General features: G+C 46.4%; 1 non-coding gene across 1 annotated transcript; it reads left to right on the forward strand.

The window, feature by feature from the left end:
* Positions 1 to 716: 716 nt before the first annotated feature.
* LOC114625446 lies at positions 717 to 860 on the forward strand. The gene has a single exon (XR_003712083.1). It is a non-coding gene; the product is annotated as a small nucleolar RNA SNORA48 (small nucleolar RNA).
* Positions 861 to 11,605: the final 10,745 nt, after the last annotated feature.

Below are 11,605 nucleotides of genomic sequence, written 5' to 3' on the forward strand. Positions count from 1 at the left end.
AACCCTACAATTAGACACAATAAAAGAGATCAGTGGATCATTGGGAGCCTAGCACCATCACCTTCACATATCCTTCATCTGTGGCCCAGGGAACATCTCAGAAAAGAAAGTAGAAAGATGGTAAACCCCCAGAATACAAGTAAATCTACTATGAAACAGTTCCTCCTAGATATGGCTACATAAGCAACACCAAAAACTATAGAAATGGCAATGGACATACTAACATGGAAGGGAGAAATTTTAAGAGTCTTTACCCCTAGATAAAGAAATGCAGGTAAATGTTGACTGCTGGGAGAAGGAAATTTAGCATCTCCCAGGGATGATCCCCTTACTGGTTGCCCAATGCAGAGTGGTCAGCCTTGAAACCATATACATACAGACAACAAAAATGGACTCAACAAACAGGATAGATAGAAGATAGATAGATAGATAGATAGATAGATAGATAGATAGATAGATAGATAGATGGATGGATGGATGGATGGATGGATGGATGGATGGATGGATGGATAGATAGATAGATAGATAGATAGATAGATAGATAGATAGATAGATAGATAGATGCATATGTCTGTAACAAATACAATCAAAGAAAGAGGCTGTCAATTTGAGAGTGGCAGACATGGAGGGTATTTGAAAGAGAATAACTTAGAAGCCCGGCAGAAAGAAAAGGGAAGAAGTGTTGTAATTCAATTTCAATTAAAACATTTTTAAATCCCTCCTTGCAGTGTACAAAGAGACATTTTGTTGGTGGTCTTGTTCTTTTATCAGTCAGGAGCAAAGCAGATGGCAGTCCTTTGTTCATCCTAGCTTGATGCCTGGCTTGGTGATCAAAACTCTCTTATATCTAGGACTCATAAAAACCAAAACAAATCAAATCCAGGCAGTGAAGCACAGGAGGAGGAAGACAGACAGAAATCTATGAACCACCATGCCACTGACAGGCCTGCCCTCCAGTCCATGGCACAGACAGGCCACTGACACCCACTTGCCAGCACACCATGCAGTATGGATAAAGAATGTTACCCAGTGGCCAGCCTGAAGTGAGAGCCACCACAACGTGCAAGTATGTGGTGGTCAGATGGGAAAGAAAGAGAGTGGAGCAGCTTGAGGATTATGAAGAGAGATGGAACTAGAGACTCAAGGGTGGAGAGGAGTAGCCTGTTATGAGTGGCCAGCCCAGCCACCTAGGGCCATGGTGAAGTCCCAGACTGAGCTGCCACTGTAGAACATGCCTGGGTCTGGGGCTATGCAGCAACAGGAGTCAGGCTATGCATAACTGTCCCTGTCCCTGCCCCTCACTGGATGCAGTGCTCAGGAGAACTGGCCCCATCTCTCAACAGTGGCAGCACTCAGGAGAGCAGGTCTTGCACCTTACCTGGTGGGGGCAGGGTCAGGTGAGCAAGCTCGGAGGGTGAGAGCCCAGGATTGCTGGCCCCAAGTGTGATGCTTTGTCATCTCTGACCCCTCACCATTTGCAGTAGTATGGAGACCTGGCCTTGAAGTCATTAAAGCAAGAGAGTTCGCCCTGCCCCTTGCCAGCTGCAGCACCTGGGAAAGCAGGCTCTGCACCTCATCTTGGCAGCACAGTAGAGCTAGCCCTGGTGGAGGGGGTACAGGTGAGCCATTCCTGAAAATATCTGGCCCTGCTACTCATTTGGTGAGAGGTGGGATGGGTGCAGGTGTGATGCCCTCTCCCTCCTCCCCTGAAGTAGTAGGGAGAACTGACTCTGGGGTTATGAGAGCAGGAGAACTATCCCTGCCCCATCACTGGCTGTAGCACTCAGGAGAAAGGGTCCTACACCTTGCCTGGGCGATAGAGTAATGCTGGCCCTGATGGCAAAGACACAGGTGAGCCAACCCCTCACAGACTGCAATACTTGTAGGTGTGGGACCCAAATGTTGACTGGGCAGTGTGGGTTTGTAGGGTCCTGTGTCTGTTCCGCCACAGGGCACAGCCGATCTGGGAGGCAGTGTTAGTATTCTGTCTAAACTCCACTTCCACAGTTACCTAGCAACAGCCAGGTATGCTCCACCCCACAGTTACCTGGCAACAGCCAGGTAGGCCTGCTCACTATAAAAGGGGCTGCCTGCCCCCTCCTCTCTCTCTTCCTCCCTCGATCCCTCGCCTACAGGTTCTCCTCTGCCCCCTCCCTCCTTCCCTTCCCCCTCTCTCCACGTGGTCATGGCCGGCCTCTACTCCTCTATCTCTCTGCTCTCACTCTCTCCTCTCGCTCTCTTCCCTCTGCCCTGAATAACACCCCGCCCCAAGGAACCGTTTGATCTGGCATTATCTGTTTAAGCCAAGAGTGAAAATCTAACAATGGTGCCAAAACCGGGGAACGAAGACTTCGGGGACCTCGAGACCCATGCATCAACTTGCTCCAGCTGCTGTGACCATGCAGGATGGACGCAACGCCAACTTCAGCCACTGCTACACCACACAGACTTCATCTGCTGCTACCCGCCATCACTGAGCGTGTGAATTAACATCCACTGCTGCACACAAACTCCATCCGCCACTGCGAGGCTCGCCAAACTTCCACCGAATGAGCTGTGCTGCTGCGGCCGCCCGCGTGGTACTCTGCCACATGGGCTGGGTAGCAAGACAGGCACGTAGACCCCCCTGGTTCTACCTTTCCTGATACCAGACTGCACAAACTTGCAAACATACACCGGCATATTAATTGGTAAGGAGTTTCCGGTTGGCGGGAGGGACCCTGAATGCTCGGTTAGAACCTAGCCATAGTTTCCTGAACTAAGGGGTTGGCTTTTCATGGCCCCAGTCCATATGACTGGCCTCTAGCCAACCTATGACTTAGGACATTGGCCTGTTGGGTAATTTTTCACTCTCAGAAATAGCCCCCCCCCCCCAGCTCTCGCAGATGCCAGAAATCCTGGTACCAGGTGGCTATTTCCTGGCGGACTAGCTTCTGGTGGGCTAGTTCTGCCGAGGCCCTTAGATAATCTCATGACAACCTGATTATCTAGGCTGAGCCTGATTTTCGTTACCAGTTTTTATTTAGGGATGCTGACTGATAACTTGGTCACAGCCACGATCACCCAATGGGCACATCATCTTCATCCACACACACAGACACCCCACTGGGTTGTCTACTGAAAAACCTCAAATCTTTAAGCTAACGCCTAAGTTGAGGCCTTCCAAATTAATACGCCTCTGGATTCGATACCCTCTAGGTAATGGACTAACATGGCCACTTAATGACACACTGGACCCAATTATTTTAAGGAGTTTTAACACATACTGCCAGCAGTCTGGTAACTGGAAAGAAATTCCCTATGTTTATGCATTTATCTACCTTCATTATACTCCCTCCATGGGCTCTGCCTGTTTCCCACCCCAGGTTCTCTTAGCCATGAAACCTGCTCAACCTCACACCTCTTCCTAATCTTTCTTTTTTAATTAAACCAAAATGGGGGAATTGCTGTGACTCTAGTGGACATCTGCAGGTTCCATGCTCACTAGCCTAGCCTAGCCTAGAACTGGTAAGCCTCCCCATCCCCCACTGGCCAGAGTAACCGTCCACATGGTCCCAGGAAAGATTTTTTGAGCTCAGAGCTAACCCTGTCCTTCCCTGAACCTCGTTCTACATTGCTCCCCTTGGATAAGACACTTCCCCTCTCCTCTCAAGACAGTTTCTCATGGCTGAGTACCCCAGGCCAGGCCTGAACAGACTGTTCTCTCTGTCTCAGAAGCATTGGCTCCCAACTGTAGTCCCCAGTGTGTCACTTCCACGGGTCAGCCTTTCGTGTGCTACTTCCCCTCCTCCCCTGCCATCTGCAGCCACCTGGACCCACTCAGTTCTGTCGGTTTGCCTAGAAAGCAGCAGTGGTCTGGGACTCTGCTCGCTCCCTTCCCCCTTTGCCTCCTTCGTCATTTGAGGGCCAACTGGACCCATTTAGTTCCAGCGCCTTGCCTGAAAAGCAGCGGTCTGTGACCCTGCTTGCTCCCTTCCCCTTGAACCCTGCCAGGGACCTCTCTGAGACTTGCTTCCCCATGTGCGCAACCACCCACAAAAAGGGCTTGGTGGCCTGAACACTCGAGGGAAGCTCGCTCCCTCTCCTTCTCTACCCGAGACCTGTAAAGTGAGTGCTAGCGGTGCCTTGAGCCACAAAAACAACTAACACAAATGTTGCTGTGATACGGGACACGCTTACTTTTCCTTGCCCACTCAAACTCTAGCCACCAGAGACACTGGGCAGTGACTTCCGGCTGCTAGAAGGAAATCCTGCCCTGTCACCACTGACAACACCTGTGGCTCACAGCTCCAACCCACCAGTCATACAATCCAGCTTTCTTATTCTGGTCCTAGCTAAATGTTTCTGTGCTCATACAAAAATGTGCTTTTCGCTGCCTACACAACCCGCCAAAGTTACTTAAGACAGGATAGGAAAGGCTCTGTCTTGATAGATTTTTACTGCTGCTATTAAATTCTATTCAGTTACAACCAATCCTTATGGCTCTCAATCTTGTCAGAAGTCTGCTAATAGTATATTTAAGTTTATGGCCAACAGCATTCCCAAAGCCTCTAACAGTTAAACCAAGATGATTTCAGAAGACATGGACACCAGAGACCTAGAAGATACAGCCTGGATTGTATGTGATGATATAGTCACTAACAAATGCAGTGGGCTAAACTGGATACCCTGAGTCAAATGACTTGGCTAAATCAAGGTAAGTCATTTCTCATGTCACACGTATCCATTCCACAGAGAAAAAGCCCTGCGTCTTCTACGCTTGGAAGCCAAACTGACTTCACCCAAGAGACTATGGAGACCATGGGAACTGTTGGCTAGTGGACTCTGTCATTTTTAAAAATAATATATAACTGGTAGATTATTGTTTACTCTTTCTCAGACTTCTGACTACATTGACAGCTAAGCTTCCACAGACATTATCTGTTACCTCATTACCTAAACTCAGTTGCCATCAATTAAATGCTTCATATTTCCTCTTCTTGATATGCCACTGTCCTAAATTATCTGAGTCCCTATAAACTTGCCTAACTAATAAAACATTCCACTATACGATCCAACAAAGGCTCATCTTAAAGACTGCTTATGTTGTTAACTCATGCTGTTATCTCTTTTGTAAACTTATAAGCTACAGGAAACCCACTCAGATCTACCTCTCATGGACCAAATAGATGCCATCCAGATAAGTACATCTGCCTAAAGTTCCCACTTACTACCTATTCCAAAGGGTGGGATCCCTCTGGGTTTCAAATGTACATCTTAGAAAAATTACTTTCTCCCGAATGTACTTAATCTTATTCCTTACATCTTGTCAAGTCCAGGCATATCCAGGAAAGCTCTAAAGAAGTAACGTCCAGATGCTTCATCTACTGCCACACACACAGCTGCTTCTACTGGACCTGTTCCTTCTGATCTATCCTCAGATGGCTCCATAGACCCTGGACAGCAGGACCAGACAAACATCCCCCATACCCATTCTTCTAGGTTCCCTCTAAAGACACATCACCCCCAATGCCAGCAGGAAGTAGCCAGATATCACGAGGACCCTATGCCTGCTTCGCTGTCATCTCTTTCTAATTTTCTTTTTTAATTAAACCAAAATGTGAGAATGTTCTGTCTAAACTCCACCTCCACAGTTACCTGGCAACAGCCAGGTATGCTCCTCCCCATAGTTACCTGGCAATAGCCAGGTAGGCCTGCCCACTATAAAGGGGGCTGCCTGCCCCTCCTCTCTCTCTTGCTCCCTCGATCCCACACCTACAGGTTCTCCTCTGCCCCCTCCCCCTTTCCCTTCCCCCTCTCTCCACATGGTCATGGCCAGCCTCTATACCTCTACCTCTCTGCTCTCTCTCTCTCCTCTCGCTCTCTTCCCTCCACCCTGAATAACCCCCCTCATGGAACCATTTGGTCTAGCATTATCTGTCCAAGCTACGTGTGAAAATCTAACAGGCAGGATTTGGGGGAGTGACCGTGCATATCCCATGCTGTCGCTGGGGTATTGGGAGGTTAGATTGTAGAGAAGCCCCTGGACACTGCTCCTGGGGTTTGGGGAAGCACAGTCTGAGGTGTGGGACAGCCAGAGCTGGCTCATGGGTCCCTGGCCTGTGAAGAAGCTGGGGCCATGGGGTTCTCAGGCTCTCAGACATCCAGGCACTGTTGGATGCCACAGAAGAGCTGAGAACAGTGTGGGACAGTGTGGGCTGGTTCTAGCCTGGGGCTGGGGGAGGAAAGGGAGATCTGGGTGGTCCCATGGTGATAGTACTTGACTTGTAAGTGGTAGTGGGCTTGAGCTTGGCTTGGTAGTGGCTGGGAGCACAGAGTGGCCTTCTTTCCACGGCAGCTATGTAGGCAAAAGCCTTCTCCATGGCTCCCCACAGTGGATCTGGATGAAAAGAGGCAGTCCATGATTTTAAGACATTTATTGCCATGGTGGAAAGTGGATGAGTAAAACCATACCCCACTTCTCAGGGTGGGCCTGAGGTTAAATACCTTTTACAGGGAAGAATGTCTGGGAAGGAATGCTTATAGGTTAAGTCTTTCAGGCCTTTAGCTACCTCATTAAAATGGAGATCTGTCTTGAGCCTACGTGACCACAGGTCATGTCCTCTACATGTGGAGTGGCTTGGGTATTTCCCATATGTGAATAATGGCCACAAATGTATGAGGGGCTGTGGATAGTGATAAGGGCCTAGTGCCTGGGAACAGGCGAAGTGCCTACTGTCCCTTCAGAGTTTCCGAGCCTTTGAGCCTTGGCTCAACCAGGGACCAAGCTACCTTTCACAGTCCCACAGGTCAGCACAGTGGAGCTGACTGTGGAGGGATAGATGTGGGTGAGCCAGCTCAGAGGGCATGAGAGCAGGAGAGCTGAACCTGTCACCTGCCGATGGCAGCACTGGGTGGCCTAGCTGGAGCAGTGCTAGAAAGCTCTCTCTGGTGGTGCAGATAAGCAAGAGCTAGTGGACTGACCAGCTCAGCTACCACCCAGGCCTAGATGCAGGGCTCAGAATTGGCTCACCCAAAATCTTTATCATCTGCAAATAATTGGGACATGTGAAAGGGCCTGTTCTGCTGATCCAAGACTGCAGGATCTCCATGAAACAGAGCAACAGCAGAATAACCAGGACCAGTCCCAATGAGGATCCAATATTGACAGTGTCACAGAAACCAGAGATCTCAAACCAGACCAATGACAAAGATGTGTGGACAAAGGGGCATACTGTGAAACACACTGTGACATACTACAGCTCCCATACTGAGACGTTTTCTATGTGTTTTGTTGTTTGTGTGTTTGTATATGTTGGTGAGGAGGTTGCAAGGGGGAAGGTCAGATGTGAGAGGATGAGGAGATGGTTGAGACTGGGGTACGTGATGTGAAACTCAAGAATCAAGGAAACGTTAAAAAAGTAAAAAGAAAAGAAAAACTCGTGAGTTATACTATTGAAAAATAAAAATAAAATGCATGCTGGGGTACAGGGCGATCTGTTGTGCTTTGCATTTTATAGGTGTGAAACTACCTTCCTTCTCACGCTCCCTTCTCTCCCCATACCACTGAAAAGCCTTGCTTTGCCATCCTGTAACCTTGGAGCTTCCCAGGGCATCATGTAACAATGTGCTCAACCACATTTCCATTGCTGATTAGCTCATTCCACAAGTCCTTTGTGGCATTATTACCTTACTTGCTGTTTTCACCACAGAGCCTTTCAGGTTGCCATTTGGAGCTTTTCCCACTTCAATTTGCGCATGATAGTCAAGTTTTCTAGCACTTTCCTTCTCTCCATCCATCTATTCAAGGATTCTTTCATTTTAAAGTAATATTTGGGTTCCAACATGTGTAAAGTTTTGGAATGAGTTGCATAAATAAAACTGAAGGACAGATTAGAATCCTTTGGGACCATGGGCTTTAACCAGGAGGATATTGTACTGTAGCTTTCAAATAATCCTAATGTTGCTTTTATAGGAAGGAAGTATTTGTGTCTCATCAGCTGTACGTGTGGTGACACATTTACTTTAAAAATAAAAACAGGCCTTTGTGGTGGTTATAATTCTGTGTGTTAATTACATATAGAGAACTAGTAACATTCTATATTATCTTTAAATGTATATGACCATAGATAACACCACTTCATGACTTTATCTCTGCATTATAAAGATGAAAATGTAGTTTGGAAAATATACAGAACAGAGAAGTATATTGGTAAGGTTAGGTAAAGCAGGCTGTTCTGTATAAGTTTTAGTTTTTAAATTGTCTTCACCACCAGAACCATTTCAAAGTTAGCACCTATGGGAATAAAGTCTTGAGAGTGCTGTTTTCCTGACTAGTATGTGTTACGCCCCTCAGGAATTCGTAAGAGGGAGACAGCAGGAATGATTTGCTTTGGTTTGCTTCCTAAACAGAAGTGCCCAAAAGTGCACATCTGACTAAAAAGAATGTGGATTTGCTAGAATACATAAGAATTTTTATTTTTAGTCCATAATGCATAAATAAAAACCATAATGGGCTTCATGGCTCCTCCATATTCTCCAAGCTTCTACAGTTCAAGTACAGATGATCCAGCTATGAATCTGTCAGCACGCACATGCATTTGTCAGCACTTTCCCAGCTCTGCACAGTGAACTCTGCCCAATGTGAAAGGTAAACCTCAATCAAAGGGTTGGAATTGGGAGTGTAAACACCTCATCTCCTTATTTCCTCTGATGAGATCTTTAGAACGCCATTGACTGTGCTGCCAATAACGTTGTGAGAACATCCGGAGCCATTTTTAATAATTGTTGCCCTTTTCTCCCAGCGCAGCTCCAGGAGCTGAGAGACTCTGCTCTGCCCTGTGCTGGCCCACCCCAAGCTGAGAGGAGCTGGCAGAGGACTGCTCTGTGCTCATCACACTGGAGTAAAGAGCACAAATAAAGGATTAAGGAAGGACTGGTGCCTGAGTCACCCCTGGGCAGTTCCAGGTCACATGAGCCTCCAGACTATGTGACATTTAGATGTCCCAGGTCACCCCAAGACGGATTATCCTCTAGTCCTCTCTTGGCTTCACGACCTGTACTTGGAAGCTCTTGTGAATCCTCCTTATCCTTCAAGAGAAAATAGATGATGAATGTTCAATGGCGCACAAAACAGGCATGCTTTCCTACTCAGCTACACCAACAAGAAGCCATTGTTTGGGTAATGAACCAAAACTCTGGCTCGAGGAGCAAGTCATTCCCTCACTGTTAGCATTCTGTCTAAACTCCCCCACCACAATTACCTGGCATTGCCAGGTAGGCAATGGCCTACTATAAAAGGGGCTGCTTGCCCCTCCTCTCTCTCTTGATCTGCTCTCTTGCCTTTTGCTTCTCTCTTGCCCTATTGGGCTCTTCCCCCCATTCTCTCCACATGCTCATGGCCGGCCTCTATTCTCCTCTGTCTCTCTCTCTCTCTGCCTCTACTACCCTCTTAACTCCCCTCCCCATGCCCTAAATAAACTCTATTATATACTATACCCCATCGTCATCTTCGTTGTTGTGGTCGTGTGACTAGTCCCTCAGGGGGAAGTGATGCCTCCGGCATTGGTCCTCTGAGACATCCCCTTCCCACATACCTGACTTCTTTAACTTTTTAAAAACACACCACTCACCATCTCTCCTTTTCCATCTCGTTCTTTCTTCCCTCTTCTCTATGCCCCCCCTTTCTTTTTCTTTTTTTCTTTCTTTCTCTCAGGTTCTCTTTTTTTTCCCTCTGGCATGGGTCTCACCATGAGGCCTGCCTGACATGGAACTTAACTATTTAGATAAGCCTTGCTGTGAACACAAAGCAATCTACCTGCCTCTGCCTTCTCGGTACTGGTATTACAGACGTGGCTACCTCCTTCGGTTTGCTGTATCAGGCATCCCAAGGAAGGGTCTCCTGTCCCAAGCCTCTGTTTCCAGAATCACAGGGTGAGATTTCAGCTTATTCGCTGGAATTAAAAAGTTGGCAAATAACCATAATATCTGAGGACCAGAGATTGTTACATAATCATCCTTTGGTGGAGACAATGAGGTCATATGTTTGCCCATCTAATTGCTGATCAGGGACACGTTTGATTGCAAATAATTTGCTCGCTGGCCCACAACTTAATTACTAAGTGTCTGAATCAACAAAGCTTTTAGATGTAGGTCTTGCCTAATGGTACATTTGTTAGAGATCATTGCCTTCATTTGGCCCCTAAATGAAAGGTCTGGGGGATATGACAGACCATTGCCAACACTGCTCTCAATGACCTCATATTGGAAAATATGCCATTTCCCATGGTTTATTCCCTAGTCAGCAGTGGGCTTTATTGTTTATGTCCAGGGCCAAACAGAATGAGTGCCTCAGAGTGTCAGATATTGGTAAAATCTCTGGTAGAAGCACAATTTTGGGGAAAATTAGTGTTACTCAACCCAGAGAAAATGGTTTTCATTCCCAATCTCATAAAGAAACTATGTTGAGGGAAGTCAAGCAGACATGTGCAATCTTTCAGCATTTTCACACAACATTGTTATCTCCAGAGTTCATGCCTGAGAAACACACAATCAAATCATGCACACAAAAGTCTTTTAAGCAAGCTCATGGTTTTGCATTAGCCTGTATTCACAGCTATCCTGGGATACATGCTGCATGTTAGTCATGAGTTAAATATACCTGGGAAGGAATAAGCAAAAGAGGTGTCTATAAGTAGGCAACCACACAATAGAAGAGGACCTAGCTATAGATCAAGGAGTCCCATGCTTCTCCTACTTAGGGTAATGTCTCCAGCTTAAGTGTTCCTCCCATCTCATTAGAAGGAAGGAAGTTAAGCAGTCCCCCTCCCATAGCATTAGAGATAAAGGAAGATGGCTCGTATAGACCATGGATGACACATTAGGGTGTTCTACAATGCTGTTGAAAAGAGTTTCTCAGAACACTGTCCTGTCTAGAGCAGTGTAGAAGAGCCAATGTTATTAAGTTGTGGTAGAAAGACAAGGCAAATATTGAGACCTGGGAATGACCACCCATAGACATTCAAAAAGTGATAAAAAAAAATGAGGTGCCTCCCTCAGGGACCACTATCATCATAGACCTAATGCCTTGTAATGAGTTCAAGACTTTGAAAAACATTAATTTTTTGAGGGTTATAAATTTCTTTTTTGGTGGTTTAATTGTTCAAAGTTTAAAGACTCTTGGTCCATATACTATTGTTATTTTATCACTAAAGACCACTATGTTCTTTTCTATTTCTTCAATTGCATTTTTTTTTATTTGGCTTTTTAAGACAGGGTTTCTCTGTGTAGCCCTGGCTGTCCTGGAACTTACTCTGTAGACCAGACTGGCCTCGAACTCAGAAATCCACCTACCTCTGCCTCCCAAGTGCTGGGATTAAAGACGTACACCACCACTGCCCGGCCAATTGCAATTTTAAATAAACGCAGCAAACTTTTAAATAATTGTAATGAAGTTGAATTTATCTATATGATTTTTAGAACACTAAACAAGGGCCTAATTTCCAACACTAAGCAGAAACACCCAGGTCTTGATGACTGCCTGGCCTTCTAGAAGTTTCAATTCCTCCCTTGACCTCTTCTGATGTGCATCACCTCCTACCAAATACAAGAAAACTCAGTCTGAACC

This window comes from Grammomys surdaster, unplaced genomic scaffold, assembly GCF_004785775.1.
Source record: "Grammomys surdaster isolate TR1022 unplaced genomic scaffold, NIH_TR_1.0 217, whole genome shotgun sequence".
Lineage (NCBI taxonomy): Eukaryota > Metazoa > Chordata > Mammalia > Rodentia > Muridae > Grammomys > Grammomys surdaster.